We start from the raw sequence: 21,416 nt of genomic DNA on the forward strand, positions 1-21,416 counted from the left end.
CAAGGCCGGCTTTTTAATATGGGTCCTGGGGATCAGAACTCAGGTCCTCACTCGTGCACAGCAAGCACTCTTACCCTTCAAGCCATCTTCCCAGCCCTTATGAAAGCTCTTCTCTCACCAAATTAAGCAAGGGTTGAGTTACTGGAGCGCACGGTTTATTTTTTAAGAATCGAAATGGCCAGCTGAGTCTCAATTTTCAGCAAGCTAAAAATTGGTAAAGGGTAAACTGCAAGGCATATTTTATATGCCCCATTTAACTGGTGGGATGAAGTGTTCACACACAAAAAAATAATAATTGCCTCCTCATGTGACCAAAGCACAAGAAACCCAGACAGAGGAAGCATGCCTCCTAATTTACAGTCCTGTGGGGGAACTTTCTCCTGTAATTATTGTCTTAACATTAAAGGGAATAAAATATAGTGATGCTGAAAGGAGCACAGGAGAAGATTCTGTCTCTTTTCTTTCTTTTAAGTGAAACTATTTTCCCAAGTGAACAAGCCCTGCAACACTTTTCCGGGCCCACAGAGCTCACATCAAGGGCAGTCAGCCAGACCTGGTGGCATTGGATGCTCACCTACACCTCTCAGGATGGAACTTGAAGTACTCTCAGGAATACTTTCTTGGTATCCAGTTTTCAAAAAGCTATCTGGGTTTTCTTCAGAGCTGAAAACTTCCAATTCTCTGTTGTGGTCTGAACCACTTGAATTGGCCCAGGGAGATTTTAAGAGATTAGCGCAAAGATAAATTGTGGCCTGAAGAAATCCTTTAAAAGAAAGAGCTGTGTGGTTAAAAGCACACACTGCTATCAAGAAGGACCAGAGTTCAGTTCTCAACACCCATGGGCATCTCACAACAGCCTATAACTCCAGCTCCAGGGAATCTGATGAACTTTTTTGGCCTTTCAGGGCACCAGCACACATGAACATATACCTCCACCCATAACACATAGACATACACAAAACTAAAACATTTAAAAAGAGAAATAACTGCTGAAACATTCAAAATAAGAGTAAGAGATCTATAGGTGTAAGTTCTTTGAGGAAGTAAATCACAGCAAAACTATATATTCTCAAAGGATTTTAACTAGAGTATCAAAAATTTCTGTCCTGCATAAAAGCATGACTGACACTATTAGTCACTATTATCATGTTATATTCTATTTAGGAACTTGAAGAGGGGCTGGAGATATGGCTCATCAGTTAAGAGTGTTTGTTGCTCCTCCAAAAATCCAAGTTAAGATTCCCAAGCCTACATTGAACAGTTTACAACTGCCTTTAACTAAGGCTCTATGGGAGTAATTCTCAACCTTTCCAATGCTTTTACCTTTTAACACAGTTCTTCATGTTGTGGTGACCCCCAATCATAAAAATTATTTTTGTTGGTACTTCATAACTGTAATTTTGCTATGGTTATGGATTATAATGTAAATATCTGTGTTTTCTGATGGCCTTAGGCAGCTCCTGTGAAAGAAGTCATGACCCACAGAGAACTGGTGCTCTGAGGGATCCAATACCCTTTTCGGGCCTCTACAGGTACTGCACTCATGTGCACATTACACACACACACAAACACACACACACACACGTACTGCACTCATGTGCACATTACACACACACGCGTACTGCACTCATGTGCACATTACACACACACACACACATACTGCACTCATGTGCACATTACACACACACACACACACACACACGTACACATATGCATAAAATCATTAAAATGAATATTTTATTTTATAAAATAGAATTTGAATAATAAGTCCCAGATTATATGTGTCCTCTTTTTTCTGTACTCTGCATCAATGAATTTTTCAAGGACAGGCTTTTTGTCAACAATATAAAGCATTAAAACAAATTTATAGCCCATGCTTTTCAACATGGTTATTTCAGAGACAGAAAAGACCCACTTCTGTGAGATGCAGTCTCTTCTAGCTCACCCTTGAATGTGTTTTCTTGTGCTGAGATCTAGTCTATATAGTGTCACAAGTCCTTAGTGAAGTCAATAGAGGACAAAATCTTAAGTTAATTCACTGCTAAGAATGTACTCAGCAGCCAGAATCATGAAAGTATGAAAATGGACTCAAGAAGTCTCTTATCCCACTCAATCAGTGCCTTGAATTCCCTCAAAAGATCACTGCTAAGTCTCACTCATGTCTCAACCATCAGCATAGCTCATCATTGTGCTGTTTCACTTTTATTGATCAACTTGTCAGCTGCTGGATGTAGGGACCATAACCCAACAGTCCCTCATCTCTTGAAACCCACCTACACTTAATACATGCTGCTTTCAGACAAGGAAAGCCCTCACATGGCCCACGCTGGCCTCAAACCCCCTATGCAGTCAAGAAAGAACTTGAACTTCTGAACCTCCCGTTTCTACCTCCTAAGCACTAGAATTGTAGCTATGTGCCACCAGGCCTTGTTTATACAATGCTGGAGATTAAACCAAGGGCCTTGCGTATGCTAGGTAGGCCCTGAAAGCTGAACCATAGCCCTTGTAATTGTTTTAGGATTTAACTTCTTGACAAGTGAAATAAACTAATTTATCAATTAGTGATAATTGTAGGAAGAGTGATCTACTCTAGTTACTAAAATCTGAGTAAAATTCACGTTTTACATATAGTTAAGTTAAAAATACCTACCCAAAGATGAAAATGTAAAATCAATTTCATCAGAAGAATTGTCATTTTGTATTTCACAATACATCACTTAATGAACTAAATTAATTGTATTCAACATGCTGCGTCACAGGAACTCTGGTGCCCCATATTTGACCACGTCCCCTGGATGGGGAGGCCTGGTGTCACTCAGAGGAAGGATAGCAGGCTACCAAGAAGAGACTTGATACCCTATGAGCATATACAGGGGGAGGTAATCCCCCTCAGTCACAGTCATAGGGGAGGGGAGTAAGGGGAAAATGGGAGGGAGGGAAGAATGGGAGGATACAAGGGATGTGATAACCATTGAGATGTAATATGAATAAATTAATAAACTATTAAAAAAGAAAAAAAAATGCTGCTTCAGGAAGTGCTTAACTCTGAGAAGAGGTGCCATGTGGTGACTGCCAATGATAGCAAATGTCATGAGATCGCAGACATCTTAATGAGTTGCAGTGGGGTTTTAATTCGTGCTTCGTTCTAACTGTAAGGATGGTATGGACTGTGGACTAATGTAGAAGTCATTTTCAAGGCTGCAGCCAGGTGGTTGTGATGGCCAGGCTGTTGTGATGGCCAGGCTGTTGTGGTGTCCAGGCTGTTGTGGTGGCCAGGCTATTGTGGTGTCCAGGCTATTGTGGTGTCCAGGCTGTTGTGGTGTCCAGGCTGTTGTGGTGTCCAGGCTGTTGTGATGGCCAGGCTGTTGTGGTGTCCAGGCTGTTGTGGTGTCCAGGCTGTTGTGGTGTCCAGGCTGTTGTGGTGTCCAGGCTGTTGTGATGGCCAGGCTGTTGTGATGGCCAGTCTGTTGTGGTGTCCAGGCTGTTGTGGTGGCCAGGCTGTTGTGGTGTCCAGGCTGTTGTGGTGTCCAGGCTGTTGTGGTGTCCAGGCTGTTGTGATGGCCAGGCTGTTGTGATGGCCAGGCTGTTGTGGTGTCCAGGCTGTTGTGGTGTCCAGGCTGTTGTGATGGCCAGGCTGTTGTGGTGTCCAGGCTGTTGTGGTGTCCAGGCTGTTGTGGTGTCCAGGCTGTTGTGATGGCCAGGCTGTTGTGGTGTCCAGGCTGTTGTGATGTCCAGGCTGTTGTGGTGTCCAGGCTGTTGTGGTGTCCAGGCTGTTGTGGTGTCCAGGCTGTTGTGATGGCCAGGCTGTTGTGATGGCCAGGCTGTTGTGGTGTCCAGGCTGTTGTGGTGTCCAGGCTGTTGTGGTGTCCAGGCTGTTGTGGTGTCCAGGCTGTTGTGGTGTCCAGGCTGTTGTGGTGGCCAGGCTGTTGTGGTGGCCAGGCTGTTGTGGTGTCCAGGCTGTTGTGGTGTCCAGGCTGTTGTGGTGTCCAGGCTGTTGTGGTGTCCAGGCTGTGTGATGGCCAGGCTGTTGTGATGGCCAGGCTGTTGTGGTGTCCAGGCTGTTGTGGTGTCCAGGCTGTTGTGGTGTCCAGGCTGTTGTGGTGTCCAGGCTGTTGTGATGTCCAGGCTGTTGTGGTGTCCAGGCTGTTGTGGTGTCCAGGCTGTTGTGATGGCCAGGCTGTTGTGATGGCCAGTGTTGTGGTGTCCAGGCTGTTGTGGTGTCCAGGCTGTTGTGGTGTCCAGGCTGTTGTGGTGTCAGGCTGTTGTGGTGTCCAGGCTGTTGTGGTGTCCAGGCTGTTGTGATGGCCAGGCTGTTGTGGTGTCCAGGCTGTTGTGGTGTCCAGGCTGTTGTGGTGTCCAGGCTGTTGTGGTGTCCAGGCTGTTGTGATGGCCAGGCTGTTGTGGTGTCCAGGCTGTTGTGATGTCCAGGCTGTTGTGGTGTCCAGGCTGTTGTGGTGTCCAGGCTGTTGTGGTGTCCAGGCTGTTGTGGTGTCCAGGCTGTTGTGGTGTCCAGGCTGTTGTGATGGCCAGGCTGTTGTGGTGTCCAGGCTGTTGTGGTGTCCAGGCTGTTGTGGTGTCCAGGCTGTTGTGGTGTCCAGGCTGTTGTGGCGTCCAGGCTGTTGTGGTGTCCAGGCTGTTGTGGTGTCCAGGCTGTTGTGGTGTCCAGGCTGTTGTGATGTCCAGGCTGTTGTGTGGTCCAGGCTGTTTGTGGTGTCCAGGCTGTTGTGGCGTCCAGGCTGTTGTGAGGCCAGGCTGTTGTGGTGTCCAGGCTGTTGTGGTGTCCAGGCTGTTGTGGTGTCCAGGCTGTTGTGGTGTCCAGGCTGTTGTGATGGTCAGGCTGTTGTGGTGTCCAGGCTGTTGTGATGTCCAGGCTGTTGTGGTGTCCAGGCTGTTGTGGTGTCCAGGCTGTTGTGGTGTCCAGGCTGTTGTGGTGTCCAGGCTGTTGTGATGGCCAGGCTGTTGTGGTGTCCAGGCTGTTGTGGTGTCCAGGCTGTTGTGGTGTCCAGGCTGTTGTGGTGTCCAGGCTGTTGTGGTGTCCAGGCTGTTGTGGTGTCCAGGCTGTTGTGGTGTCCAGGCTGTTGTGGTGTCCAGGCTGTTGTGATGGCCAGGCTGTTGTGGTGTCCAGGCTGTTGTGGTGTCCAGGCTGTTGTGGCGTCCAGGCTGTTGTGATGGCCAGGCTGTTGTGGTGTCCAGGCTGTTGTGGTGTCCAGGCTGTTGTGGTGTCCAGGCTGTTGTGGTGTCCAGGCTGTTGTGGTGTCCAGGCTGTTGTGGTGTCCAGGCTGTTGTGATGTCCAGGCTGTTGTGGTGTCCAAGCTGTTGTGGGTGTCCAGGCTGTGTGATGGCCAGGCTGTTGTGGTGTCCAGGCTGTTGTGGTGTCCAGGCTGTTGTGGTGTCCAGGCTGTTGTGGTGTCCAGGCTGTTGTGGTGTCCAGGCTGTTGTGGTGTCCAGGCTGTTGTGGTGTCCAGGCTGTTGTGATGGCCATAATACAATATCAGAGGAGGAGGAAACAAGGAAAAGAAGTGAGTGTGGGATTATGTGTGATAGTGTGTGAGGGTGGACCAATGTGTGAGTGTGACAGCTTGAATCTCTCTCTCTTTCTCCCTCTCTCTCCCTGTCTTTCTCTATCTACCTCCATCCTTACCTCCCTCCCTCTCTCCCCTCTGTGTATGTGTTCACATGCATTGAGCATGTTTGTGAGCGTATACATATTGTTTGAAGAAGGATCTCTAATGTTTCTGCTCCTGTACTAAATACTTCTGGTTAAATGGCTGCAGTATTCTGAGCAATTCTCCCCTTCTACTCTATCCACCACTCATCTCTGTGTACTAAAAAAAAAAAAAAAAAAAATCAAAGCTCTTTCTGTCATGTGAGTCTGAAGTGAGTCTGCAGTTGGTGGGGGCCTTTGTTAAAAATTGCATTGGTTAATCAAATCCCTCTCCGTGTGGAGATGATCTCTGAAGACTTGGGAGTCTCGCAGTTATCAAAACAAATGGGAAGTCGCAAGAGAAGAAGAAGAATGCGAAGGGAGCACTCTGTCTACTCCCCTTCATTACACACTGAAATAAAAGATCCACTTAAAAATCCAGCATACAGATGATAGCACCCTTTTCAGCCGAAAGGCACTTCCCGATATCATTATGGGAGAAAGATGATAATCCTGAATGGTCACTTACATCATTTTTAATGTATGTAACTGGCACATTCAACACAGGGACATCACAGCAAAATACACCACCATAAGAAAACACAGGCACATTATGCCCACAATGCATTTCATTATATGATTGCTTTTTAACTATTCCACACAAAGAGGGAACATCTCTCATCTGAATGCACGATTCTTCTGTTTTAGGATATGATGGCCCCTGGATGGTAGCAATACAAAACCAGTGAAGCTAGAAAGAAAGAAAAAGAAAGAAAATATGCGGCTATCACAATTGTGTTATGACAGTAAAAATTATGAAAATGATAACAAAGCATTGTTTCGTGTGTGCATTTATGCATATGCAGGTGCTGGGTCCCCAGTATTCACTTCAGGCTGTGGTATGAAATACCCGTTTCTGGATCCTATTGGTGCTTCAGTGGTTAAGAATGCCTCCTGCATTTCCAGAGGACCTGAGCTTGATTCCCAGCACACAGCCTGGGAAGCTTACAATCACTTGTAACTCTAGCTACACTCACACACACCACACACACACATACACACACACACACACACACACACACACATGCACGCACTCATGCATACACACACACAGAGCATTAAAAAACCAAACCAAACCTCACCCTTTCTATAGTCTTTGTTTAGTGGATGTTAAGAGGGTGACTTGCGGTTCACCTCAAACCACAGGGAGCTGTTGGGCAGAGATCTGTGCATCAGACTAGAAACAATGCCAAATCTCTTACTAGAGGTAGAGTTGGGATATGCAGAAGGGCTGCCTAGGAATAGTAAAGGATGTCCCAGTGGGCTTTAGTGATCTTCTAGACACAGCCTGGAGACACCAGAGAAGGGAATATCAATTGAGGGGTAGCCTGGATCAGATTACTCTACAAGGGAACTGTCTTGAATACTATTTTATATAAGAAGGCCCAGGCCACTGTGGGTGGCACATCCTTACGCCAGTTAAGCAATAGCCCAACCGAGCCAGTTAGCAGCATTTCTTGTGGGTTTCGCTGTTAGTGAGTGAGTTTTCCTGGTTGGAGCTAATGCTTTGTGGAAGATGGAATGGGAAGCAAACCTGCATTTAGGTTCCTGCCTGGACTTCCCCTGTGATGGACTGTGAACTGAGACGGAAGCCAAACAAGCCCTCCCGCTCCCCGCCCCCTCAAGTTGCGTTAATCAGGATGCTTATCACAGCAACTGAAAGGAAACCAGAGCAGTTGATGCAGTGGAGAAGAATGAGGTGAAAGGCAGGAAGAAAGAACAAGCACATAGATGTCACGGGGACACTTTCAGGATGCGCCACTCTGATAGAAGTGGACAGTTCCTTCCTCAGGTAGACACAGCTGTTTTGTGCTGTGGATTTGCTGTCTGTAACATATTGCCACAGCTAGTCTGCACAGAGGTAGGTAGTGTGTGGCTTCGGCTCCTTAGGCGTTTCCAATCCACTAAGATGGGCAGATATTTAATTACTGACCTTTATTTCGGCAAGGGAAGTTAAACTATGCTGTGACTAGAGACTCAGATGTACCATGATGCAAGGTGACAAGATGGCTTGATTTTGACTCGAATGTCTTTATTAGGTAGACGCTATCAGCTGGGCCTTCAAGAAGAACATTACAGCATGCTCCTAAAGATGGCGAGAGGATGACATTTATGAGGCTGAGAGATAATGTTACAATTAAAATTACATATGCATGTGCATGTGCGTGCGTGTGCATGTGTGTGCGTGTGCATGTGCGTGTGTGCGTGTGTGAGTGTGTGCGTGTGTGTGCATGTGTGAGTGTGCGTGTGTGCGTGTGTGTGCACATGTGTGTGTGTGTGCGCATGTGTGTGTATGTGTGTGTGTGTGTGCGCGCGCGCGTGTGTGTGTGTGTGTGTGTGCGTGTGTAGTGTTTACTTGCAGAGGTAAGAGGAGAATGGTTTGTGTCCTCCTCTGTGACCCTCTTCCTTAACCCTTTGAGGTAAGGTATCTCACTAAACCTGTGGCTTGCTCGTTTTCAGCTAGCCGGCTGTCCAGCAAGTTCTAGTGATTTACCTATCTAAACACCCAACAACACCATGGTCGTTAGAACACATGTGGACACTGCTAACTTATTTTGTGGGTATTGGGCTCCAAATTCTGTTCCTCATGATTGCATATCCAAGACTCTTTACCCTCTGATCCATCTGCCCAGTCTCATTTTGTAATTTCTTTTAGAGTCATAGACCTCTCTAAGGAGCCAGAGAAATGCACTTATAAACCTGTACATAATTTACAATAATTTACTGAGATTGATGGGTTCTCTGGAGTCCTTTCTTGAATGACTGGACACTTGGTACTGGGCCCAAATCACACAAGAGAGTGTGTGTACCAGCACAATGCTCGCAGAAGACAACTAAGTGGAGGTCCTGAGGAAACTGAAGGTCAAATTCGGGTCCTGACCAATGGATGCCTTCAGGTAATGGAAAGAAAACTAAACTTAGAGTTGATAATAATAGTATCCGTCCATATATTATCATCTAATGAACGACCTTTGAAAAGAACACAGGTGTCGATGTGTATTTCAAGCTGTGAGGATTTCAAATAATGGATTTGATTCTACAGAGAAAGATAGGAGAGGGCATTGGACTATTGGACATGATCGTCATGGAATGCCTTTTTGGGGGGTGGGTGGGAGGAGAGTCATATCTATTCTGACCTTTCCATGTATTGCTCAACTTACAATTCTGTTCTTAGGGAAGTAAAGTAGAGACAACTAATATGGGAGAGCACTCTGTCAGTTCCAGCCAACCTTGTTTTATCCAGATGTCCCTAGGTTGCATGTTTTATTATTATTTCCAGCGACTGTAATAAGACACCCTGAAGCTACTGAAAGGAAGGAGGCTCTTATGTGCATCACAGTCCCAGTTACAGTCCATCATAGCAGGGAAATCAGGCAGGCATTTACAGCAGCCAGTTACACCATATCTACAGTCAAAATCAGGAAACAATGACCGTATGAATGTGTGCACATGCTCAGCTAGAATTTTGCATTCTTTTTTAAAAATTTTAATTAATTTATTCAGATTACAACTAAATTGTTATCCCATCACTTGTATCCTCCCATTCCTCCCTCCGTCCCTCTCTCCCTCCCTCCTTCCCTCCCACTTTCACTCTATTACCCTCCCCTAGGTCTAAGACCGAGGGGGACCTCTTCCCCCACTATATGGTAACAGGCTATCAAGTCTCATCTTTGTAGCCTGCTTATTCTTTCTCTGAGTGCCATCAGGCCTCCCCACCACTGGGAGGTGGTCAAATATGAGGCACCAGAGTTCATGTCAGAGTCAGTGCCCACTCTCTACATAACTGTGGAGAATGTCCTGTCCATTGGTATTTTCACATGGTTCAGGATCCATGCCTAGAGAATGGAACCACCTACTATGGGTTGAGTCTTCCCACATCAATACATTTTATTAAGACAACCCTGCCCCTGGCAACCATGTCCACAAGCCTGTTTTAATAATACCTCATTCAAACTCTCTAACCAGTTGGGTCAAGTTGATAATTAAGATTATTACTGGATGATCATGTTATTACCTGGTTTACCCATCCAGCTGGGTATATAACCAGGTTCTAGCCTATTCACCACCTCTCTTTCATCTTCCTGGATGCTCCTGTTCTGTCATATGTTTCCCCCCACCTTTGTTTTTGGTATCTAGACCTCTGATACCTTCCTATACCCTTAACTTCTTCTTTTTATTTCCCAAACCTCCACTTCTAGCCATTCTCTGGCATCCAGGTGAGGATCACTAACCTCATTTATCTGGGTCCAGTCGCATTACTATGAGTGGACATGCCACATTCATTCTTTATCTACGGATTTTTCTATTGTTGGACACCTTGGTTGGTCCTATAATTTAGCTATTCTGAGCAGTAATGAAATGAACACGAATGTGTGAATATCTCTGTGTTATATTGGCATGAAGTCCTTTGGGTAGATGTTACTTACTTTTCCTGAAGCCACAAGAGTACAACCTGAAATAAACATGGATGTGCAAATATCTCTGGGATATGTTGACATGAAGTCTCTTGGGTTAACATTACTTATTTTTCCAGAAGCCGTAAGGGTACAAGATGCATATTCAATTAACAGATAACAGAATGATTAATAGATGGTTGACAGTGTCTTCATAGATGAAAAAAAAATCTAGACATTTGATTATCATCTGCTAGTTTTTACATGACCAGGCAGTGGCTAGATCCCTTGAGATATCTCAGTATCTGTACCAACAGACGCCATGACCTCTCTGCTTTTCCTTGGAAATTCCAGTCAGTCTCCACGCTCAGGCCTTGGCCTTGTTGGGCAGTTTCATGCAACGATCTTCTTTTTGGTCTTCAGGGATCACCTCCTTCCCTAACTACTATGTTGACAGCCCCACCCACCATGCTGCAAGCACATTCAGAGTTTTGTGTGTGGCCTTCCTGCTATGTTCATTTCCTGAAAAAAAAAAAGTTTTGTTCACATGTCCCCTAATCATTGTTAGTCTCCCATTAACATGCAAACTTTATTTATACTGACCCTTTGTTTGTGTTATTTGTCTTCAGTCTGGAAAAGTACTTTGCACACGTTATGCTGTGATGGTTACTTAAAAAAGGAAAATTTTTATTTTATTTTTATGAATGTATATGTGTACCTGTGTGAATATAATATGTCACATATATATGACATTTATATGACACACATACACACACACACACACACTTACAAATATACACATATGCACAAATTGGCCATAAAAAGGGTTCAAGTTCCCTGGAGCTGGAGTTACAGGCAGTTGTAACTAACTCCAAGTGCCTGCTGTGGGTGCTTGGAACTAAATTCAGGTCCCTTGGAAGAACATGTGGTCTTGCTTCCCTGCTGAGCCATCTCTCCCGCACTATGACAGGGTTAATACTGATTATCAAAATTAACTGGATCTGCAATCAACCAAAAGTTGGCTTCTAGGACTTTCCAGGCTGGAGTTACTGAGGTAAGAAGACCTTTCTCCAGAATGGACAATGCTGGCAGACCGCATGTGGAGCAGTCCGGTGGTGGGGGCTGGAATGCCATGCTGCTTGATTGCATTCCCTCTCTGCTCCTGAGCTCACCTATTTCCTTGTTTTGGAGGCTACTGCTCCTCCTGTTGCCATCCTTTGAGAGCAGAAGCCAGCTTCCTGGTTTTCCAACTTTGATTACAGCAGCTCCGCTAGGATCCTCCAGGCCTTCAGTACTAGTTGGAAATTTGAGACCACAGCTTCACAGATGGAAGCTGTGTTTATTATGTGTTCTCAGCCTCTCTACTATGGACGGCTGCTCTTAGACTCCTCAGCCCCTGTCATGCACACCAACTCAATAAATTCCCATTGATAAAACATACACATTCTATTGGGTTTGCTTTTATATAGAACCTTGACTAATGCATATCCCCTCAAGTTATTGAATGAATATAGATACATAAATGCATGTTTATTGGGAAAGAAACTGATAAGTTTTTTATTCTATTGTCACTCCAATTTCCTGTGATGGTGACCTAGGTGGGATAGCCTACACATAAGTATTGCTTGATTTTCTGTTCCGAAATCATTTATTGTATTTCCCATTTATTTATTTTGCAGATAATGTGGATAGTTTTGAAACACTGTGTGAAAAACACCTTGATAAAAACCTCAGATTAAAACATGCTTAGCTGTGCATTCTTCAGAGCCCAGAGAAACCATTATCCTGGCAACTCTGCTCCTTGAAACAACATAAAGTTGGGAAATGTCAGCTTCTGATTAGTTATTCAGAGATTTTTAAAAAATTATAGTTGTTGGATGTTGTCGTGAAAGGTCTCTAGGGTTATCTGATTCAGATCCCTCATTTAGCAGGTAGACAAATTGCAGGCAGAAAGGTCAGGGATGGTCGGTGACTGGACGTCTGTTAGCAGCAGGAAGACCTCAAGGACAGTGGCCTCCTGACCCTGGGTTCAGGGTTGTTTCTTTAATGATACATGTTAGTAAATAAGGAAATGGTGTTATTTTTGTTGTTTTATTGATCTAACGTAAGGCAGCATCTATGCCAGCTATAGACCTTGACAACAGAGATTGGGAATCATAACAAATGAGAAGATGAGCTCTGATGGGCTCCTGTAAACACTCAGACCTTCCTGGGATATGCCTACTCAACACACATCCATTTATGTAGCGTTTACTATTTCCACATGCACAGATAACTCTGTTTATTTCTAGGACTTGGCAACCAGAATGTAATAAGGAATCTAATATGTGTGATTTGCGATAGATTTACTTTCACAATCAGGTGGATACAAAATCTCAATCAAAATATAGAATCTCAGTGCTATTGCAATGAAGAAAGCCTATTCTATGTGTGCTCTGCTTCAGACACAAGTTGATTTTTATTTTTTATTTTTTTGTCAATTTTTAAAATTAATTTATTCATATTACATCTCGATTGTTAGTCCTTCCCCTGTTTCCTCCCATTCTTCCCTCCCTCCCATTTCTCCCCTTCTCCCCTCCCCTATGTCTGTGACTGAGGGAGACCTCCTCCCCCTATATATGCTCTCAGAATATCAAGTCTCTTCTTGGTAACTAGCTATCCTTCCTCTGAGTGCCACCAGGTTTCCCCATCCGGGGGACATGGTCAGAAAAGGGGCACCAGAGTTCATGTGAGAGTCAGATCTCACTCTCCACTCAACGGTGGAGAGTATCATGTTCGTCGGCTAGGTCACAAGTTGATTTTTAAAAAGCACTTCTCATAAGCCAAATTTTGTTAAATATGAATCAATCTTATGGGTAAGAAGCCATAAAAGTGAGTCTACATTATTTTATTTTTATTTATTTTTAATTAATTAACTCATTTATTCACTTTAAGTCACAACTGTATCACCTTCCCTCCTCTTCTCCTGGCCCCACCCTACCTTCCTCTTCCCCATATCAATCCTGCACACTCCTCAGAAATGAGGAATCCCCCCCTCCACCAACCCAGCCCAGCACATCAATTTGTATCAGGACTGAGTAAGTATCTCCTGGCAACCTAGGGGGAAGAGATCAGAAAAGCAGTGTCAGAGACAGACACTGCTCCCTTTACTAGGGGACCCACATGAAAACCAAGCTGCCCATCCACTTTAACCAAGGCTTTATTTTTATTTTTTTATTTTTTAAATTTTTTATTAATTTATTCTTGTTACATCTAAATGGTTATCCCATCCCTTGTGTCCTCCCATTCTTCCCTCCCTCCCATTTTCCCCTTATTCCCCTCCCCTATGGCTGTTCCTGAGGGGGATTACCTCCCCCTGTATATGCTCATAGGGTATCAAGTCTCTTCTTGGCAACCTGCTGTCCTTCCTCTGAGTGCCACCAGGTCTCCCCCTCCAGGGGACATAGTCAAATATGAGGCACCAGAGTGTGAAAGTCATACCCCACTCTCCACTCAACTGTGGAGAATGTTCTGACCATTGGCTAGATCTGGGTAGGGGTTTGAAGTTTACGGCCTGTATTTTCCTTGGCTGGTGCCTTAGTTTGAGCGGGACCCCTGGGCCCAAATCTGCCTATCATAATGTTCTACTTGTAGGTTTCTAGGACCCAGAGGGGAGGACATCCTACTGGGACTCTAGATGAGAGAAGCACCGAGGCTTTATTTTAATTTGTATAACTTTGCCTATCATGCATTATTTACTATTGACAGCAAAAATGATCCAGACCAATCAAAATCTAATTTATGTAAGATTCAGAAATGGTAAGATAATTTATGTTCTCTTTTACTAATGGTGCAGGTGTAGGGCATGTCAGTGAACGTACTGTGCAGCTGAGAGTTTCAGTTACTGTGGGCTAACAAGGCAGACAAAAGGCAGTGTCGACCCTTAAGAAGGAGTTCATCCAGGAGATGATGGGAGAGTTTCTAGGAGGTGGTGCTTACCACGCCCTTCCATGTGCTTATCGGTGCCTTCATCCTTCTGAATATGTTATAGGCTGTAAAGAGATAAATAGTTAACTTAGGGAAAAGACTCATTTGAGTTTGTAGAAATAAAAAAATTAATTAAGACTTCGTGTGTTCACGTCTGAGTGAGAATGTAGGCACACATACGCACATGCATGTGTTGGTCAGAGAGTGATGTCAGGGGTCTGCCTCAATTACTTTTCCATCTTCCTTTTTGAGACAAGGTCTCTCTCTGACCTTGGAGATTACTGATGTAGCTAGACTGGCTGGCCAGCAAACCTCAGAGCTCCTCATCCCTCCACCTCCCCATCCTTGGGATTATGAGTGTACAGCACTAGGCCTTGATTTTTAACATGGATGCTGGTGACTTCTGTAGAAGCATGTTAGCAAAAGATTCGTCTCCCCAGCACCCAGAATGGAGATTTTAGATTTTGGCTTTACCTTCTTCTCTTTCTAAACAGTGTCAATCATGCGCTCATATGTGCAACATTCTTTTTCATTCAGTGCCCTCGATCATCATTCTTTACTCCCTCCATCTCCATATTTTCTCTGTGTTTCTTTTGCATTTAATGAAAGAATTTCCACAAAAGTGATTTCCATTTTCTGTCAGATTTAGTAGATGGAAATAGAACTCTACCTATAATTTCTGTAGCAACCAGACCCATGAAGTCAGACAGAAAAGAAGGCAGACAGACAGCCTTGCAATCTTAAGGTTTTGTTTGTTGATGTTTTTGAAAATAATGAATCAAATGCTATGATCTATCTCAGGGATAGAATTATTTTCTGTAAAGGGAAATATGATAACCATTTTGGTCACCAAGAGATTCTTTTGTCATTACTTAAATTTCTTTCTTTATAATTTAGTTCAATATTTTTTTTAGATTTTTTTTATTAATTTATTCATATTACATCTCAATTGTTAGCCCTTCCCCTGTTTCCTCCCATTCTTCCCTCCCTCCCATTTCTCCCCTTCTCCCCTCCCCTATGTCTGTGACTGAGGGAGACCTCCTCCCCCTATATATGCTCTCAGAATATCAAGTCTCTTCTTGGTAACTAGCTATCCTTCCTCTGAGTGCCTTTATGTATGTATGTATATATGTATGTTGGTGTGTGTGTGTGTGTGTGTGTGTGTGTGTGTGTGTGTTTCCCTGAGGGCATGTGCCAATAGAGGCCATCAAAAGGTTGGTGGATCCCCTAGACCTGGAGTTAAGGGCATTTGCATTCTGCTTGGTGTATGTGCTGGGAGCCAAGCTCAAGTCCTAAGTAAGAGTAGGTACAATTCTCAGTTACTGATCCATGGTTTCAAGTGAGTTAATTTTATAATTAATAGCACCTGTAGACACTAAGCACACAATTGTTATGGCCAAACTCCAGTAAGATTTTACTATTACAGCAGCAAGCAATGGCTCATCTTTGGTCTCTGTGCTTTTATTTTCAAAATTCTGTTCCTTGGTATGACACTTTCTTAGAACAGAGTACGTGTCAGGATGCAAGTATTAGGCATGAGGAGAAGCCTGTAAATATTGTTAGAAATCCCCAGCTTTGTTTAACAAATATTTATTGATCCAGGTGATATTGCAGGAGATCAGCAAACAAACCAGATAAAAATCCTTGCCTAGGTCAAAGATTTCTTGATGAGGGAACCTGTAAGGCCCCTCCCCTAGCTGAGTATTGATAGGTAGAACAGCTTTGAGAGAGGGACCAATGAGGCCCTACCATTCCTGGGGATATCTGGTAGTTAATGGTAGTGCTAATGTAGCTAGCAGATATAGCCAGTGGTATTTACCGATGTTCCAGTAAACCAACCCTCACCCATGCCCGTGGATGTGATCACTGTGTCACCAAAATTCAAAACCATGAACATATAGAAGAGGGACTGGTTGGGAAAAGTACAGGGAGTTGTAGGGCTAGGAATAGAGTAAAAGAAGGTAATAGGGGATAAATATGATCCAAATGCATTATATATACAAATGAAAATGTCATACTGAAATACATTATTGTGCATACTTAACATATATTTAAAATACATACTAGATCAGAGTTGCCGAGTCCTGATGGCTGATGAAGAACATGATATACACATCAACACACTTATTATTATGTTAAACTGGCTGGTTTTGTGTCAAGTTGACACAAGCTAAAGTTACCAGAGAGGAAAGAGCCTCAGCCAAGGAAATGCCTCCATAGGATTCAACTGTGAGGCATTTTCTCAATTACTGGTCAATGGGGAATGTCCCAGGCCATTGTGGGTGGCGCCATCCCTGGGATAGTGGTCTTGGATTCTATAACAATGCAGGCTGAGAAAGCCATGTGAAGCAAGCCAGTAAGTAGCACCCTTCCATGGCCTCTGCCGCAGCTCTCGCCTCCAGGTTTCCTGAGCCTATGACCATTTGTAGGTTTACCATGCTTCAGAGGATGACCTCCCCCCTCCCAACATACATTTATAAGTGGGCAGCACTAATTTAAATTAGTGTATAAGTAGAAGACATGAAATCGAGAGAAAGACAGGTTGGGGGAGTACAGAGCAAGATAGAGGGAGGAAACAGAAGAATATACAATCAGATTTCATTGTATATGTTTGGCTTTCTAAAAAAACAAAAGACAAAACCAGAAACAGACTGAGGTAGAAGCTTGATGACAAATGTATTAGTATTTGAGAGGAAAAACAAGACAGGGAAGGTGGAAAACCCAACAGGGAGAAGAGAGATGAAGCAGAAAGTAGAAAATTGTGGGCTGGAGAGATGGCTCAGAGGTTAAGAGCACTGTCTGCTCTTCTAGAGGTCCTGAGTTCAATTTGCAGCAACCACATGGTGGCTCACAACCATCTATAATGTGACCTGATGCCCTCTTCTGACCTGCAGGTGTACATGTAGACCACTATGTGCATAATAATAAGTAAATAAATCTTAAAAAAGAAAGAAAGAAAGAAAGAAAGAAAGAAAGAAAGAAAGAAAGAAAGAAAGAAAGAAAGAAAATTGTGCCTTTTTCAATGGAGGTTGACAAACTACATGATGGAAAGGGGTGGTACTTCATAAAGATTGAGAAAGGTCAGAGCACCAGGAAAGTTATGCTCAGGCTCTGGCCAGTATCTAGAAGAAAGAGACGCAGTTAGAAAAGGAAAAAGTTACACTTTAGGAGGTAGAACTCAGAAAAGCAGCTACGCAGATGGGCTTAGCATTGGCGATCTATAAACTGCTGTATCAATGGAAAAAAATTCTAGGGCATCTAAGTGCATTATCTCATTAAGAGGATAATTATTCTGCCCACTGCTATAACATGTCCTCAAGTGAATCACCTTTTCACGGAGAGAGACTCCTGGGCAGGTGATTGACAGGCCCAGCTGGATTAACTTGTTAGGGAAGGGACAATAGTATGCAGTATTATAAACTTTGGAGCAGATCAGAATGTCATGTTTTTCTCAGGGTTGGAGATAGAGACATTTTTTTTGGACCAGGAGGACTAAGGAAGGACGGTTGTGATGTTTTCCTTTCTACTATTACCAGAGAAATGGGAGGTAGAACCCAAAACTGACTGTGAGGGAGGATTCATCCTCAGTTGTTTCTAATGCTGCTAATCTTTGCGTAGTTAATCACTTACCATCAGCATGCCAAATGGTCAGTGGCAACCCAAAGGGTGACATGTTCACTTCTATGACACAGCTTTGAGTGAGAAGTGGGCATGGGGCGGGGCTTGAGAGCACACAGTCAACGTGAGAGTAATCAGTGTTTCCCAGCTTCTCTCCTTGTGGGTTTTCAATCTTTCCATTACTTCCTCAAGCTAGTTATTGGATTGAACTCTCTAAGTGAAGTTGTCAGGGTGTTTCTTTTTCTTCCCGATTGGCTTCTTACTGACACAATTCCAAGTTCAAGAGCGCAGAAAAGAGCTATTATTTCCCAGCCTCCTTCAAAATCCTCCGAGTGATGTCCCAGTTAAGATACTTTTATCTGAAGTCGAGAGAAATCTGAAGAGTTGACTTCAAGGGCAAGAAAACGGGATGGGTTATGGAAGGGGTCCTCGGAGGGTTACACAGTAGCTCATCAAGCTCAGCACAGAGAAGCCATCAGATGTCTCTGGGGCACAGGGTTAGGGTTTGGGAACTTGCAAATGAAAATAGTGTGATGATTGATACTGACTGTGAACCCCACAGGATCTGGAATTCCCTAGAAGACAAACCCTTGACATGCAGGTGAGGAAGTTTCTAGATTGAGTTCATTGAGATGAGACTATTCACCATAAATGTGCATAGCAACATCGCATGTGGTGAGGTCCAGGACTGAGGAAGAAACACCAGCATCCACCTCTGGGCTTCCTGACTGTGCGTGCAAACCATGGGCAACCACCTCATGTTCTGCATCTTCTGTCATGGCACACTGTACCTTTGAATTGAAAGGCAAAAGTAAATCCTTCCTTCCTTAGTTTGCTGGGTTTTATTGTTGTTGTTGTTTTGTTTTGTTTTGTTTGTTTGTTTGAGGTATCTTGTCACAACAACCAGAACAGCGAGTGATGCAGCTGGAAACAAGGATGCATGCAGGGTTTTGTGCATGTCTCATCGGTTTCTTTATATGTGTAACTCTGTTTCTGCAGACTGAGACTCTGTTTTAGGAGGAGAAGCCTGCCTAAGATTGTGTCCTGCAGCCCCAGATAACCATCCATGGGGGAAGAATCCCTCTGAGACAAAATCATTAGGTTAGTTTGATTTTTCTACTCTCAGAAGAGAAATGGTTCGAGCGGAGTTCTTTCTCCTTATTGTTGTCTGTGAGCAGGGAACCTGAGTCCAGACACCCCTTCCCAGTTCCCAGAGTACTGAGTAGTAGAGACAGGGAAGATGGGGCTCCTGGAGGCCTGAACCCACTGTCTCAAGTACAGGCAGCTCTGCTTCCCTGAGAGAAATGTATTAGCCAGAGACACATTGGCTTATGATATGCTATGTAAGGCAGGCAGATAGAGTCCACAGATTTATTTATTTGTGGTGTGTGTGTGTGTGTGTGTGTGTGTGTGTGTGTGTGTGTGTGTACGTGTCCATAAGTATGATATGTGCATCACACATATCACACAGCAGAGCATCAAAAGACTGCTGTGTTGTTCTTTACCTTACTCACTTCAGACAAGATCTATCACTGATCCTGGATCCAAGCTGGTGGCCAGTGAGCCCCAGTGATCCTCCTGTCTCTACCTCTTCATAGTGCTGGGATTACAGATGCTTCTTTAATCTAATGCACAACTGATTTTTCATATGAGCGATGGGGATTTGAACCCATATTCATGTGTGGACATAGCAAGTGCTTTCATCCACTGAGCCTTCTGTCAGCCCTCTCTAAATCTATTAAGTGCTTCATCGACATCTTTGCTTTGGCTCTGCACAATTCTGCAGAACAAGTAACGTCACCTCTGTTTCATGGAAACCAAACAAGAACAGGGCCCCTTCCTTCCAGTGTTCTTAACTTTCAGCCAAGAAAGTGACAGCAAAATTTTCTGTATCTTGTGGATCTGCCCTTGTCATCAGTTAAAGTACTTAGGATGCTATAAACAGCCTCTTAACTGCTGAAGTTGTAAGTCTAACCAGTGACAGTAGATAATAACATCACTGTCACCAGCTACTAGGAAGTGTTGAGAGATTGACAGGCAGATCACATTGTCTATCACAGAGATTTGAATGTAAACAGAAAGAGTGATTATGTAGGATGCTGGGAACAGGGAAAAGAGAACAGAAAACCTGGATGGGAGACCAGAAGCACAAGTTCTCAGGGTGGGGCTGGAGAGGTGGCTTATGAGTTAGGAACATTTCTGGTTCTTCAAAGAAACGTAGTTTAGTTCTCAGCACCTATATCTGGCTCAAGAAAATCCTATATCCTCTTCTGGCATCCTCTTCTCATGCACCCTTTCACACACACACACACACACACACACACACACACACACACACACACACACACAGACACAAACACACACACACACACGAAAAAGATCAGAACAATTTCAAGGGTTGATGGTCTCAGTTTTCCTTCTCTGCCTTTAGGCTTGTGGGCTGCCACTCTGTCCTGTGCAGAGACCAATCTAATTAATGCCTTAAGGCAGGGTAATGGACATTCCTAGCTTTCCTGCTCATTAGATAAAATTTCCTGATGAGAACTGAGTGAACATTAATCTGTAGCAAGTGTGCACTATACTATATAACAACACACTTGCTGAACATGTACTTACTGAGTACCCTATTGTAAGAACAATGGATGCTCTTCTACTCACCCCTGGCAACCAAATACAGGGCAATGGTAAGAACTAGAAGTGTTCCATGTCCTCTTTATGTTGGGCTTTGTTCCAAAGGTTTATGTGCCTTAGCTAATACCATCCCCACAACACACTGAGGCATATAGTATTTATTGTCCATCCGTCCATCCGTCTGTCCATCCATCCATCCATCCATCCATCCAACAATCCATCCATCCATCCTCCAATCCATCCACTCATCCACCCACCCATGCATCCATGCATCCATGCATCCATCCATCCATCCATCCATTCATTCATCCACACATCTATCTGTCTGTCTGTCTATCTATTATCTATCTATCTATCTATCTATCTATCTATCTATCTATCTATCTCTTTTATCATTCTACTTTATGGTGTATATTTTCATTTTCCATATTGTGAGAATATTAAAAACAAAATAATATGGCCAGAGTGAGAAATTTTAGGAGCGACTGAAAACCAAGTCATTTATCTCAGGCCCAGTACAAAATTATAAGTGTAAAGCAAAATCTACTTTTTAATAGTATGAAGATCACAGATAAAGGGTAAAATACAGCCAGGTGTCAAAAACATCAGTTCTAACCCCTGGACAAATCAGGTATGGCTTGTAAAATCTTTCTGTGTGGCTCTGAGCTGAGAATGATGTTTGCATTTTTAAAGAATTAACAAAAACCAGGTGCAACAAAGAACCATATGTGGCCTGTAAACTCTCAGCTGTGCTACTCTGGCTCTTCAAAGAACACGTTTCAGGATTTACTTTACCCAGTGGGTGCTAGATCTGTGCTGTGCAAGTGCAAGGCCAAGATCACAGGCATCCTATTCCTCCACAGACACTCTTAGTGTTATGAACAGGGCCCCTCTGATGCTGGTTTCCATTCCAGTTTCCCCCCACTTCACCATTATTAAAACTCTTATTTATCTTTCCTTGGCTTGGAAGAGTTTCCAATATTTGGTGAATCATGGCAACAATATTTTTTGCATCCCTGGAAAGTATTTTCCAAATACTTTTCTATCTTCTTTCATGAGAGACTTAGGGAAGATTTGGGGGATAGAAGGTCCTATAAGGGACA

The 21,416-nt window shown here is 43.7% G+C and overlaps 1 pseudogene; it reads right to left on the reverse strand.

Moving 5' to 3' along the window:
- Positions 1 to 21,151: 21,151 nt before the first annotated feature.
- The window catches only part of LOC127190936 (dnaJ homolog subfamily C member 10-like), a 76,865-nt pseudogene continuing 76,600 nt past the window's right edge, over positions 21,152 to 21,416 (reverse strand).

Source organism: Acomys russatus, chromosome 6, assembly GCF_903995435.1.
Source record: "Acomys russatus chromosome 6, mAcoRus1.1, whole genome shotgun sequence".
Taxonomy (NCBI): Eukaryota; Metazoa; Chordata; class Mammalia; order Rodentia; family Muridae; genus Acomys; species Acomys russatus.